We start from the raw sequence: 15,401 nt of genomic DNA on the forward strand, positions 1-15,401 counted from the left end.
AGAACTTCTTAAAAAGCAGAATTGATCAAATGGAAAATTATTTACAAAAATTCACCAAAAAATAAATTTTTAAGAGGTAGAATTGACCAAATGGGAAAGGAGGTACAAAAATCTCCTTGAAAAAAATAATGCATTAAAAATTAGAACTGACTATGTGGAAGCTAATGAAAATCAAGAAACAAAAAGACAAAATCAAAAGAATGAAAAATTAGGTGAAAATATGAAATATCTCACTGGAAAAACAACTGTCCTGAATATAGATTGAGGACAGATAACTTAAGAGTTATTCAACTCAATGAACATGACTTTTTAAAAAAAGAGTCTAGACATCACATTTCAAGAAATTTTCAAGGAAAACTGTCCTGACATCCTAGAACCAAAAGTTAAAATAGAAATTTGAAAGAATCCACCAATCTTCTCCTGGAAGAGATCCCAAAATGAAAACTCCCAGGAATATTATAGCCAAAATTCCAAAGCTCCCCTGTCAAAGAGAAAATATTGCAAGTGGCCAGAAAGAAACAACTCAAATATCATGGAGCCACAGTTAGAATAATTCAAGATTTGACATCTTCTACGTTAAAGGACTGGAGGGTTTGGAATATAATATTCCAGAGAGAAAAGGAGCAAAGACAGGCTTAGAACCAAGAATCACCTATCCAGTATAACTGAGTATAATCCTCCAAGGGAAAAATGGATATTTAATTGAAATGGAGAACTTTCAAGCATCCCTGAAGAAAAGATCAGAGCTAACTAGAAAATTTTACTTTCACAGACAAGATTCAAGAGAAGTTTTAGAACGTAAACAAGAAATAGAAATTATAAGGGATTCTCTACGTGGGAAGATGATACTTGTAACCTAGGAACTTCAGCATTAGGGCAGTTAGAAGGAATATACCTAGACAGGGGACACAGACATGAGTTGACTATGATAGGATGATATTTTAAAAATAATAATAAAATTAAGGGGTGAAAAAAAGGGATGCACTCGGAGAATAAAGAAGGAAAATGTAGAATGAGGTATAAAAAAGATGTGAAAAGGTTTTTACAGTGGAAGGTAAAGAGGGGAGTGTGTTGGACAATGCTTGAACTTTACTCTCCTTACAACTGGGTCAAAGAGGGAATAACATATACATTCAGTTAGGAATAGAAACCCCACAGGGAAGTAGAAAGAGAAAGGCATAAGAGAAGTAGGGTGCTGCTAAAAAGGAGGGGGAATTGGAGGAGGCTCTGGTCAGAAGCAAAACACTTTTGAAGAGATATAAGATGAAAGGAGACATGACCAATATGAAAATGTGTAAAATAAGAATGTATGTGTAGAACCCATATAAGATTGCATGCTGTCTCAGAGAGGGAGGAGAGAGGGAAGGGGAAAAAAATCTAAGACTTATGGAAGTGATTGTAGAAAACTGAAAACAAATCAATTAATTTTTAAAAATAAAGAAGGATAAATGGTGAGAAAATAGGACAGAAGGAAATACAGAATAATCATAACTGTGTAAAAGTTTCTACAGCAAGTTTCTCTGATAAAGGCCTCCCTTCTCAAATAAGTAAAGAACTGAGTCAGATTTATAAGAATGCAAGTCATTCCCCAATTGATAAATGGTCAAAGGGCAAGAAAAGACAGTTTTCAATTGAAATCAAAGCTATCTATAGTCATATGAAAAATGCTCTAAATCACTATTGATTATAGAAATGCACATTGAAACAACCTTGAGGTACCACATCACACCTATTAGATTGGCTAATATGACAGAAAAAGAAAATGACAAATATCGGAGGTGATATGAGGAAATTGGAACACTAAAGCATTGTTGATAGAGTTGTGAAATGATCTAACCATTCTGGAGAGCAATTTGGAACTGTGACCAAAGGGCACACTGGGCATACCCTTTCACCCAGAAATACTGCTGCTAATACTACTACCATAGAGATAAAAAGAAAAAAAAAGGAAAAGGACCCATACGTACAAAAATATTTATAACGGCTCTTTTTGTGGTGGCAAAGAATTGGAAATAGAGGGGATGTCCTCTATGTCCAATTGGGTATGGCTGAGCAAATTGTGGTATGTGATTGTGTTGGAATACTATTGTACTATAAGAAATGGCCAGCAGGATACTTTCAGAAAAACCTAGAAAGACTTACATGAACTCATGCAAAGTGAAAGGAAGAGAACCAGGAGAACAGTGTACAGTAACAGCAATATTGTACGATGACAACTGTGAATGACTTAGCTATATCTCAGATCTGAGATGCTTCCAAAGGACCTATGATGGAAAATGCTATCCACCTCCAGCGAAAGAGTTGATGGAGTCTGAATGCAGATAAAAATCATGCGTTTTTAAAATTGTTCTGGTTTCTCCCATTCATGTTAATTCTTCTCTGCAACATGACTAATATGAAACTTTGTATAATAAGAATGTATGTGTAGAACCCATATAAGATTGCATCCTGTCTCAGGGAGAGAAGGGGAAGGAAGGGGCAGAAAATCTAAGACATATGGAAGTGATTGTGGAAAACTGAAAACAAAACAATTAATTTTTAAAAATAAACTTTATTTTTCTTGGAGTTTTTTGTCTGCATTTCTTTCACAACATGACTAATATGGAAATCTGTTTTACATAACTGCACATATATAACCTATATCAAATTGCTTACCTTCTCAATGAGGGGGGAGAGGAGGGAGAGAATTTAGAACCCAAAATTTAAAAAAATGAATGTTAAAAATTGTTTTTTATATGTAATTAAGAAGAAATATTTTTAGAAAAATAATTTAAAAAAATAAAGATCCTAATATGTACTGGGCCCTATGCTTAATATTTTATAAATAACATCTCATTTGATTTGATGAGAAACTAAAAGATAAGTATGGCAATGGAACTGAAAAGAAGGGGATGGATCAGACGGCTATTTCAGAGGTAGAATCGGCAAGACTTGGAAACTTATTGAAATGAGGGTAGTGAGGGAAAAAGAAGTTTAAAAAATAACTCTAACGTTTCAAGCATCCATAATGGAGATGATGATGGTGCTGTCATCAGAAAAGAGGGAGGTGGGGGATAGGGAGATGATGAGCTCATTCCAGGGAAGTTCCATTTAAGACACTAATCATATAGCAAGATGGAAATGGAGTTAGAGATGATGGACCGAAGCTCAAGGGAAACATTAGCACTAGATATATACTTTGGGTGACCTTTGGTAATAAGTGAGCCCATGTGAGGGAATGAAGTCACCAAAAGAGTGTGGATAGAGGACTGCAGAACAAAACTGAATGTCATTCAATTCCATGGGCCCGTCCCTGTCCCAGTCAGATACTGCATACTGCAAGAGGCAATTCCCTAGCTCTCCTGGATGAATGACAGTAACCACAAGGGCCTACAAGGCGGGTGGAGAACTGGTGAATAAAACAATAAATATTTGTGATGAAACAGGATGTGGGAGAGTATCTCTCAACTATTGAAACTACATTCAAGCTATAATAATGTCTTGTTGTTGTAACGTCTGGGGCCAGCAAGCATACAGAAGACCTCATTCTTCAGTGCTTCCCCTTTTTAGTAAATAATTTACAGAATTACTCTTCTACAACGGGGCATACCCAGGATGACAACATTATCCATTCATTCTTAGATCATCCATTCCTTAGTAATTGGGCCATCAGCACTGTACCCTTACAAATGCTATGAAGACTAGTTTGAGATATTTCAATAAACAATACCCAAGGACTGCTCTAAAATTATTAAATAACAATAATCATAAACAAGGGTACAACACACAAAACATAGCAGAATGAATAGAGCACTGGACTTGAGGTGAAATCCTGACTCGGATAATTAAAAGCTATGTGACCTTGGGGAAATAATTTATAATAAATATATATATAATTTTATATAAATAAATATAAATATTTATATTTATATAAATTAATGTTTATTTTACTAAATTTATTAAATAAATTAAATTTATTAAAATGAATATAAATAATATAATAAATTTATACCTTTTAAGGCATAAATACATGCCTTACAAACCTTGAGCAATCATTATTATTAAGTACACATGTAACAGAGTCTTTCATTTATTTGCACCACCTAGAACCTACTTGTCCTAGTTCAATTCATTTTAATCCAATAGGTATTTATTAAGTGTCTACTATTTGGAAGGCACTATGCTAGGCTGGAATACAAAGACAAAAATGAAAGCTCCTGCCCTCAAGTGCTTACATTCTATTGGGGCAGACACAACATAAAATCATAGAAATAAGCTATTCATCACACCTTGACTTGTCCTCCCTTTTCTAAGTTTAAAATCCAAATTAGAATTTGCATCAAATCAGGGAGTATGAGGGAGAAAAAGGAGTGGTTCAATTCCACAAAATCTGAATAGTCAAATGTTCTTTCTGTTTGCTGGATCCCTTTTCTTTCCATAATAAAAAGAATTTTCCCGTTGAAACTGGTACTATATTTTTACACATATATAGAGGGGATATGATTATTGCCACACAGACTTCAAGCCAAAGATCAAAAGTCTGTCAATATCCACAAGTTGATTCCGTTTATTAGGTATCAAAACTAGTTTTTAAAAAAAAGTTCTTTCATTATTATGGCAGACATCATGCCTTCGTCCTTTAAAAACAAAATTCTGTCTAATTATATCTTGTCCATTTAAAAATTCTTTATAACTAATACTAATATTAATATTAACTCTCAGGTCACACTTCCATACCAATGTTCTGTTCGTATAGTTCTTTTCTCATACTAGCCTCCTTTCTTCCCCCTTCTTTCCAGGAAAGTAGGTAGTATTTTTTAATTTACTATTTTCTTTACTGCTCTACTCCACTCATCTCATCAAAACTAGTAAAAACTAAAAATACACATCAAAATAACAGTCTCCTACTTTATATGAATTTCCAAAGAACTCTTCCACAAATAATGACCTAACCTTTGTGTTTGCCTGTCTTTTTTCCTATATATACAGTTGAATCAAAAGAAAATGGACATGATGGTAGGAGGTTGGCAGACTGTGGCACAAATCACTTCACTTTCTGTTATCCTGATTTTAAGTTTAAATAATGAGTGGCTAGGTGATGTAGTGAATAGAGGGTTGGGCCTAGAGTCAGGAAGACCTGAGTTCAAATCCAGCCTCAGACATCTACTAGCTGTAGGACCCTGAGCAAGTTAACTTAACCCAGTTTGCCTCAGTTTCCTCATCTGTAAAATGAGTTGGAGAAAGAAATGACAAACCACTCCAATATCTTCTCCAAGAAAACCCCAAAAGGAGTCATGAAGAATTTGATATAACTGAAATGACTAAACAACAAAAGTATTTACAACCAAAAGTTTAAGCAAAGAACATTCAGGTATGAGTCTAAAGAACTGGATCCTAGGCAAGTTGATTAAGCTCAGTGTTCATCAGTTTTCTCACCTATAAAATATTTGTAATAACAGCAGAAATCATTTCTATCTCATGGGCTGTTAATGATCACAGACGAATTCAACTCAAGGTGTTTTGACTAAAATGTTACAAAGTATAAGGTATTCATAGTACTGGAGGTATTTTGCATAAAAAAGGAAATGCCTGAATATGGCAAACTATAACTACAACATATGGGTCACGAGAATCCTTTTGTGCCATTGTAACTCCAAATCTATCCTGTTTGATTTGGATGATTTAAGATCCTGTTTAAAATGAGACTGATAGCATTTAAAGAAATGTTATAAAATGTTATAACATGAGCGTTATAAAAGGTCACATAATTATAGGAATGTTCAAGCTAGAAGGTACCATAGCAATTTCTCCAGGTTTAGGAGCAAGGAAATTATATAGGTCATATTGAGCACATTTTTTACTGGTGTGTTCCATTTCTCCTCATAACCTTCCTCAGATCTTCTTGACTCTTTCATTTCCTATACTACCCACGTTTAATAAGTTGTTGAGTCTATCAATTCTGCCTCTGAAAGAAGTCCTACACCCATCCTTTCCTCTCAGTTTCCATGGCTTCCACCATATTTGAGGCCTTCATTACTTCCTAAGTAGGCTTCTAACTGGTCTCTCTGTCTCTAGACTCTCTCTAACACATCCTTCAAACTAATGCCAAATAATCTTCCTGGTATGAGATCACAAGATCTTCAATGGCTCTCCATCACCTACAGAATTAAAAACAAAAACAAACAAACAAAACTACATTAGCCTTAGCCTCAACAATGAGGCTTCAACTTATTTGCAGAGCTTTATTTCGTATTTCCCTTCTCAGATACTAAACTAGAAGAATTTTGAAGTACTTCCTATTCATTATTCTCATTCTGCCCTCTACTGCTTATGTATCTTTGTGGGGCAGCTAGTGGATAGAGCACCAGTGGAGGAGTCAGGAGGACCTGAGTTCAAATCTCACCTCAGACACTTGACACTCACTAGCTGTGTGACCTTGGGCAAAGTCAATTAACCCCAATTGCCTCATCCTGGGTCATCTCTAGTCATCCTGATGAATATCTGATCACTGGATTCAGATGGCTCTGGAGGAGAAGTGAGGCAGGTGACCTGCACACAGCCCTCCCTCACTCAAAAGAAAGTCAAGTGCAAGTCATGTCATTATTTCTTTGATGGCATGGTCTTCTTCAGCAACAAAGGATGAACACACACAGATGTCTTTGTATCATGCATTACTGAAATGAATTTCCCCTGAATCTCTTCCTATTAACAACATCCATCACCACCTTGAAAGTCCAGCTCAGATACCACTTCCTTCCTGAAACCTTCTCTGAGTTTCCCAGTTAAAACCAATTTCTCTTTAAAGCCACCTTTTTTATCTCTCCTATGCTAAGGTATTTCTAACTTAAATGACAGATTGTAGATTGCTCCATTCCTCTATAAGATTGAGGTCCAAGACTATGTGGTTTTTCATCTTTATATCCCCAGTACCTGGAACAGTTTCCTACATGTACATAGCAGGCACTCAACAAATCTATGTTGAATTAAAGACTGAAAAAAGTTAAAATTATATATTTATAAGAGAATTCTAGGATAGGCATCGCTGTGGCATATATGAACATATCAGATGTTCATTAAATGTTTTTCTCATGAAGAATGATGGGATCACTAATTGAAGATAAACAAAGAAGTTGATATTTCCAGTAAGCTCAGGGGTGAAACAAGAATGTCCATTGTCACCACCGTTATTCAATATAGTACTAGAAACATTAGTTTCAGCAATAAGAGAAGAAAAAGAAACCGAATATTTTCCTTAATGAACATATTCAAGTTTTTCATTGGTTCCCTGTTTCAACCAAGCAATTGCTGCCTATCATGTACAAAACACTGGTCTAGGGAAAGCACAAAGACTAGATAAAACAGAATCCCCTGCTCTTCTGGAGTTCAAGTCTAACAGAGGAGTAAGAGACATATATAGATAGCAATAATTCAGAATAATACATAATTGCATAATAGTGTTGTTAATAAAGTGTTCCATGAGACTTAGAAGAGGAAATATCATTACTGACTGAGAAAGATCAGGGAATACTTAGTGCAAGAGTAGGCATTTAAGCTAAGCTTGAAAGAACAGATAGGATTTCAAAAGGCAAATGATGGAAAGGGGACATTATAGACACAGAGAGCAGCACAAGAAAAGCAAAGCCTTATCAGCAGCCAAGCCTGAGTCATGCATATGGGACAGTGAGCAGTCCAGTTTGCCTAAAGCGCTATGGGAGATAGAGCTGGAAAGGTGGATGATGTCAGGTTGCGGCGTGCTTTGAAACAGACCAATGACTGAACTTTATTCAGAAGAAAAACAGATTTTGAGAAACCAAATCTGGTCACAGTAAAAAGAATGTATTGGAGGGAGTAGTGTGGTACAGGACTGAAAAATAACAATAACTTCAGGAACCATAATGACTGACATGTGTCCAGTACGTTAAGCTCTCAAAGGACTTCCTATACATTACTGCATCTGTTTGGAGTCTATAGTGTCTATAGGAATCTAGAGTGAAGATATAAACTAGGATGGTAACAGTGGGGAATATTGAGAGGAAAGATGTTGGAAGGGAACTGAGCAACTAAGTGCTATTGTGGATAGTCTTGTGCTTGGAATCAGGAAGACCTAAGTTCATATCTGTTCTTAGACCCTTATTCTCTGTGTGACCCTGGGCAAGTCACTTAACCTGTTTGCTTCAATTTCCTCATCTGTAAAATAGAGAAAATAATAGCATCTCTCTCCCAGGATTATTGTGAAGACCAAATGAATATAAAGCACATTAGTAGGACAGTGTCTGGCACATAGTAGGTGCTATATAAATGGTAGTTATTATCATTATGTAAGGGATAGTATGAAGGTAGAATCAAATTTAGAAAATTAAAAATCTTTAAAAGGAAAAAATAGACAGAAGCTCCTAGAATTCCAGAGGAGATGGTTTTAAATGCATACAAATTACCAGTCATTGTTACAACACAATATTTCCTGTCAACTCCAGCCACCAGTTTGTAATTCAATCCGGAGTTCGGACAATACCCTCTTTTCTTGAATTACCTCAATCAACATTACATCTTCTAAAGCCACGATGAAGAAAATTCAAAAGTAAAGTCTTAATGGACTTTCATCCAAATACAGGCCACAGCTCAAGTCTAATTTATACAAATTTTAGGTGCAGCCTACAATTGTGGGATTAGTATCATAAATCAGCTTTTCTATCAGTAGCAACAGCTTCCCCACGAGTCCCAACACAGCTGGAAGTGCTTGGGCATGGGCCAAATTCCCTGCTACCGATGCGGTCAGGTAAGAGAGGCAGATCCCACAGGCTTTCACACTAGCGGGGTGCCTGCATGCTTGTCTTCATTTTAATATCAGTATCTCGCTACAAAGACTTCCCCACTTAAGTCCTCCAAACAGTATATATAAGTTGAGTTTGCTTGACAAGCACTCTTGCACCTCTACTAAACACCAAACACTGGATGCTGCAAGAGACATATAGATGAGTTCTATCAATAACTGATATTTATACATTATTTTCAAGTTTTAAAAGTTCTTTACATACATTATCTAACTTGGTCATCACACACACACATACACACACTCACGTATACAAAACCTGTGAGACAGATACCACAAATACCATTACTCCCATTTTATAGATCAGGAAACCAAAGCTCAATAAAAAAGTGACATTTCATGGTCGCACAGCTGGCAAGTTTCTGAGTCAGGATTGGAATCCAGCTCCCACTTGACCCCAGGTCCAGGGTTCTTTACATCCTGTTGCTTTTCCATATAATCTTATGGAACTCTTAAGAGCTATCTTGGAATTTATAGTCTAGATAGGAAAGGGGAATGATACATACATAAATATAAGCTCATAGAATGTTCATGATGGAACTGACTTTGGAATCAAATCAAGTCAATAACCAATTTTTAGGACCTACTATGCACCGGGCACTGTACTAAGTGTTTTATGATTACTATCTCATTTGATCCTCACAACAACACTGAAAGGTAGAAATGATCATCTCCATTTTGCAGATAGGGAAACTGAAGCAGACAAAGGGTAAGTGATTTGCCCAGAGTCACACAGCTAGGGAAGTATCTGAGACCAAACTTGAACTCGTCTTCCTGACTCCAGGCCCAGCACTCTATCCACTGCACCACCTAGCACCTCCCATATGGTATGGCACATATATAAACATAAGGTCATGGACTATTACCAGTCAAACTCTCTCATTTTACAGATGAGAAAACTAAAATTTAGAGAGGGGAAGTGACTGTCTAAAAACCACACTGGGAATTCCTTACACCAATGAAACCACAAAAAAAAGGGGAGAAGGAGAGGAGTAGGAGAAGAGCAGGAGAGATGCTGTTAGAAGAGAGTATTTAAGCTGTACGAAATCAAATGCTTGTTTTTCTCCTCAAGAAATAAGTCAAGTGTGATCTTATACACTCCATCTTTTAGTCAGTTGCATAACTGTAAAGATGTGGCCTTTTAGCTCCTTTCTCATTCCTTCATCAAGGATGCCCTCAATATGTATGTCTGTGTATTATTCTCAAACAAATTTTGTAGAAAAGATAAAGATGATGACAGTCAACAGTTACTGGCATTCTTTCAGTAGCCTCTTTTGAACAGCAGTAGCTAACATCTGAAGTTTTTTTCATTCCTATCTTTCCTTTCATATTTTCCCCCAATAGATATCTTTGGTATCTTCTCCTCCTTTATTTACCAGATGAAAGGGGTTCACCATTTTGGAGTTATAATATGAGGAAATGGAGGCCCAGGAAAGCTAAATGACTTGTCCAAGGTCATAAAAGCAGTGAGTGCCATATGCAGTATCTGAACTCAGGTCCACTGATTCTAGAGTGTACTTTCCACCACACCATGCTACCTTAAGAAATGATTCTTCAACAGCCTCAACATCATCTTGCCTCTAGCATAGATTTCCTTTTTCCCCTCTTGGTTTAGTTCAGTGGCTCTCCCCATTTTTGTTTTCTTTGGTACCATTTGCATTTCCTTCTACACCTTATTGAGGACTTTGATGTTAAGAGTACAAATATGGTGGCTCCATTGCAGTGATGGAAAAATTAATTAAAGAAATATTAATTTTTTTTTCCATTCTTTGGGTCTGTTTTTATCCTTTTCCTAGCTTCATTCTTAAATACCCTTGGAATGGCTTTGTTTAGTTGAATGTTTCTCCAGACTATCTTTAAAATTCTTTTTTCTTCTATTGATTCTTATTGTTCTATTAATCTATTTATTAATAGATTGGTTAATTAATTAAAAGCAATTAGTAGGATTATTTAACATCTTCTGAAAAGATTTTATAAGCAAATTGCTATTCTGAACTCAGGTTGGTCTTAGCTGTCCTATCTCTGCTAAACAAGTGGTTTGCTGGCTGAAGTGTTTTTTAGGGTCTTTTGGTCTCTTCCTTGTAGCAACTAATCTGCATTGGTTACACTTCTTTAAGAAATGGTTATGACCTGTGTTAATGTCTTTTCCTCCAACCATTCCCCATTCTTTGGTTTCAATAACTGGCTTAATTGTACTCTATATCTTTTTCTCATGTTTGTTCTTTCTCCTAACTATGCAGTGCATTCTATGTATTTTTGTATTCCCTAAAAGCATGAAGAAATTCAGAGGATTTTGAACTACATGTGGTGATCCAGTCTAACCCCTTACTTTATAGATGAGAAAACTGAAGGCTAGAGGTTAAATGATGTAGTATTAAAGAATCATAAATGCTGGTCTGGAAAGGACTTCAGAAAAAAACTCTAAGTGATGTCACTCAAGCAGCAAGCAACAGAATCAGAATTCAAACCCAAGTCATCTGACTCCAGATCCAATATTCCTTCCAATGTACCATGGCTTTGCCAGAGATCATTCAGAAAATAAATAGGAAGATGAATTCAAACCTGGCTCACCTAATTATGTCTTTTACTCGTTCCCATTAAATCATTCCTGTATATATGAAAGTCTCTTATAACAATAGCTCTGTTCTGATCTCTCAGTTTTGCATGGAGACAACTGAATTCTCAAAAAATCAAGATATTTCAACTCTGGAAGTTCCAATCTGACTGGAAAGGCTGAGTATATGAGCCAGGTGATAGCCTCTATGTCTATAATGCAAGAACCACAAGGATAAATTTAGAGAAAACTATCTATTAAGTTACAAATGGGTTGAAGTACACTGAGGTATAATAAAATGGGGTGGGGATGGGGGTCCTTTGGTATGGTGTCAACCTTGCTGGGAGCAGTTACCTACCAGCATTGTTCCTTCATCTGATTGGTGTCGGAAGAATGACAAGAGGCAGAAAAGAGAATGGAAAGTATTGTAGGGGTTATTGTTATTGGATTCCCCATTATGACCAGCTCCAAAAAAATTTAGTGGGAAGTGATTTCTTTAAAGAAGGAATTCTGTTTGAACCCAGAAGCAGGAAAGAGGTAAATAGAATTTGCTCCACCTAACTTGACTAAGAGTGAATGGACAAGTCCATTGGCTATAGCAGGAAGAGGAAAATGCCTTTATAGCTGCCTTCTGTGTATAGTTATCTACAGAATATTGTGGAGGGTGTCTGACTCAGGAATTTTTTTCTTGTCCCTTGATAGCAGAGGTTCTTAACTTGGCATCCTTTTTCAGTGATTCCATAAATTTGAATGAGAAAAAATATATCTTTATTTTCACTCATCTCTAACTAAAATTCTGCCTTTCCTTCAATTATTTGAAAACATTATTCTGAAAGGGGGTCAAAATATATCTTTATTTTCACTCATCTCCGACTAAAATTCTGCCTTTCCTTCAATTATTTAAAGCTATTATTCTGAAAGGGGGTCCATAGGTTTCACCAGACTGCCAAAGGAGTCCATGACATGACAAATGGTTAAACACCCTTGCTCTCTGGGGTGTCATATGAGTCTTTTCTATAGCTCTTATTATGAATAATAAGTGTGTTCTATATTCCATGCCTCGTTAGCTTAGTGCTTAAAAGAGAACTGAAGATACCTAGATGAGAGCTAGAAATGGGGTAAATACAGGTGTTCCCAGGATTATTCTGTGAGACAGTAAACAGGAGCCAAGAGGTTATTTATTGACAAACCTCCCAGTTTGATCCATGTGAGCTCAGAGCTGTGAGCTCTGAGCCATGACTTATAAGTATTGAAGAAGTAATCTTCAGATGAATTTGGGATTTTGCCAAGAAATTAAAGACTCAAATAATGTAGATTATTTTGTAAGCATTCTATGCTATATCTCCTCAATTTTCAGTGACAGTCCCCAAAGAAATCATATTAAGTGAAAAATAACTTCTTAATTTGAAGCCTGTTCCCTCCTTGATTTATTCAGATTTAATCTTTCTTTTATTAATTACCAAGCCATTTCCACAATTCACAGAATTTTAAGAGCTGGAAGCCAGTCAAATCAACAAGAATTTAAGTGTTCTTCATGTGCCAGGCACTGCGCTAAGCCCTGGAGATATAAAAATACAACATGAAAACTAAAATAATCAAACAAAACACGAGGTCCTGCTCTCAAAGAGTTCTCGCCTGACAGGGAATTTCTCTACAACAAATCCAAATGGTCTCTTTACAGTCTTTACGGTACAACAATTCTCTTCTACCTGCCATTTTCCTGAGAAGTTAAATTTTCTCACCCCTCTGTAAAATCAGGGGTATTTTTCATAGACTTTAAAACAAAAAGCAAAATTGGGCTAATTAATTATTCATCTACAAGATTCCAGTAAATGATTATCGGGTAATTTAATCCCACTTTAAATACTTTTACTCATTCAATTACTAAAGACAAATTCTGATTCTTTATAAATTCAGGAAACATAATCATGAATAAGAAAGTAACAGAATTTGGTTCCGAACAGAAAGGAAACCCACAAGGAATAATTCAGACAATGAATAGATGCTGAAATTATTTGTGCAAACAACAGTGATTGCAAAGCACTAGGAAAGGTTTCTAATTTTAAAAACCCAATAGAATCTTTCCCTTTTACTGAACAGTACAGCGTCATAAGATTAAGAACCCATGAAATCGTAATAAAATATTGAAATAAAATACATTTTAATATGTTGGTCAGATTTACATTAGCCAAAAATTTTCAAATATATTTTTTATTTATTATCTCAATTTTTTAAACTATTTAGTCATATCTGAAAAGGAAGTTTGAAATAATGCGTAGAGAGTAGGGCTTTGGAGACAAGCTGAATTCAAGTCCTGACTCAAACCCTTACAACGTAAGAACCGCTGACCTATTTGCATTGATGGAAGGAGTTTACATACTGAGAGTTCTCAATACTAATGTATAAGCATTAATATTTGCCTCTAGGAGAATACCATTCACTTTCCGGGAGAACATCAACTAAATCTGAGAATTAAAATGACAAAGAAGCTGACTCTTCTTGGAGTTTTTGTGAAATACCTTAAAACAGTTTGAAAAAATAGCATAACTGCTTGATCTGATCTACAATGAAACTCCTCTTCAAATGCATAACAGCTCTCACAGTAATAACAATATTAATAACTAATCTAATAATTAATAATTAATCATCATATTTTAAAACCACTTGAAAGTTCACAAACAAAAGCTAAATGTTATAAAGGACTTTAAGGCTTACGAAACCCTTTCTTAACTACAATTTTATCGACTAGGTAGTACAAATATTATAATCTCTATTTTACAGACAAGGGAAATGAGGCACAGACTTAATAAGAGTTTGTCACATGGCTGCTAAATGTCAGTCTGAATTTGAACTTGAATTCAGATCTTCTGACTCTTTCCACTATAACACTTTCTCAAATAAGATCATATTTGGAAAGCACTTGGCACTATGCATAGTAGGCACTATACATTATTTATTTACTTCCCCTTGACTCTACCAGGTTGCCTCCCCACTAACACAGCAGTGATAGCATGTGAAAATTACACACAGTTAACTGGTTGATAAATGAGATTTTCCTTTTTTCACCTGCTATCTATATCATTTAAGTATGGGGTAAGGGTAGACACAGTGAATGGCCCATAGCATATAGAAACGAGGGCATTCTAAATCATCAGACTTGGAAGAGACCTTAGAGATCATCTAATCTAGTAATTCTCAAAGAGTGGTCCTCAGACCCCAGTTTTCCCTGGGACCCTGGGAGCCTCAACATTAAAACTATTTTCATAATAATACTAAGATTTTATTTGCCTATTAAAATCCTCCTCCCTTTTCAGTCATATTTTCTTCATGTACTTCAACCAAAAGAATATATAATATCAGACTGGATGCACAAACAAATATGAGAATATAATTCTCTTCTATTAAATCAGAGATTTGCAACAAAAAAAAAAAAGTAAAACAATGCCACTTCTTAATTTTTTGTTTTGAAAAACATGGTTATTTTTCATAGAAAGTTATTTAGGTTGACATGTAATGTGCTTAGTATTTCCATTTACACGAATTAAATAGATGTAAATAAATGTTTTGGACATTTAAATTTCTAATGTGGTAAACTTATAATCCACATCCTCAATAATTTTTAAGAGTGCAAAGGGATCCTGAAACCAAAAAAGTCTGAGTATCTCTGGTCTAGTTCAACCACCTCATTTTAAAGGTGAAGAAACTGAAGTTTAGGGAAGTAAACCCAAAACAATTTCATGGTAGAGCCAGGATATTGAATATGGGTCCCCTTATAAAATATCCCATTTAAAGAAGGACACTGAAAATGCTAACGTGAAAACAGAAAATGACAGCTAGGATAGTAAAGAGACTCAAATTTATGTTATATGAGGATTGGTTGAAAGAATTGGGGATGTTTAGCTTAGAGGAGAGCACATGATTGGAGATAGCTGGGGGAGAAGGAAGACAGAATATTCTAGTATTTGAAGGACTGTCAACCTGCAAGAGGCATTAGACTTTGTCTTAGGCCGAAATAGGAGTGAAAATGAAAGTTGTATG

The 15,401-nt window shown here is 35.6% G+C and overlaps 1 protein-coding gene across 4 annotated transcripts in view; it reads right to left on the reverse strand.

The window, feature by feature from the left end:
* The window catches only part of HIVEP2 (HIVEP zinc finger 2), a 275,611-nt gene that overhangs the window by 204,176 nt on the left and 56,034 nt on the right, over positions 1-15,401 (reverse strand). The window lies entirely within an intron of this gene.

The sequence above is a fragment of the Notamacropus eugenii genome, chromosome 2, assembly GCF_028372415.1.
Source record: "Notamacropus eugenii isolate mMacEug1 chromosome 2, mMacEug1.pri_v2, whole genome shotgun sequence".
Taxonomy (NCBI): Eukaryota; Metazoa; Chordata; class Mammalia; order Diprotodontia; family Macropodidae; genus Notamacropus; species Notamacropus eugenii.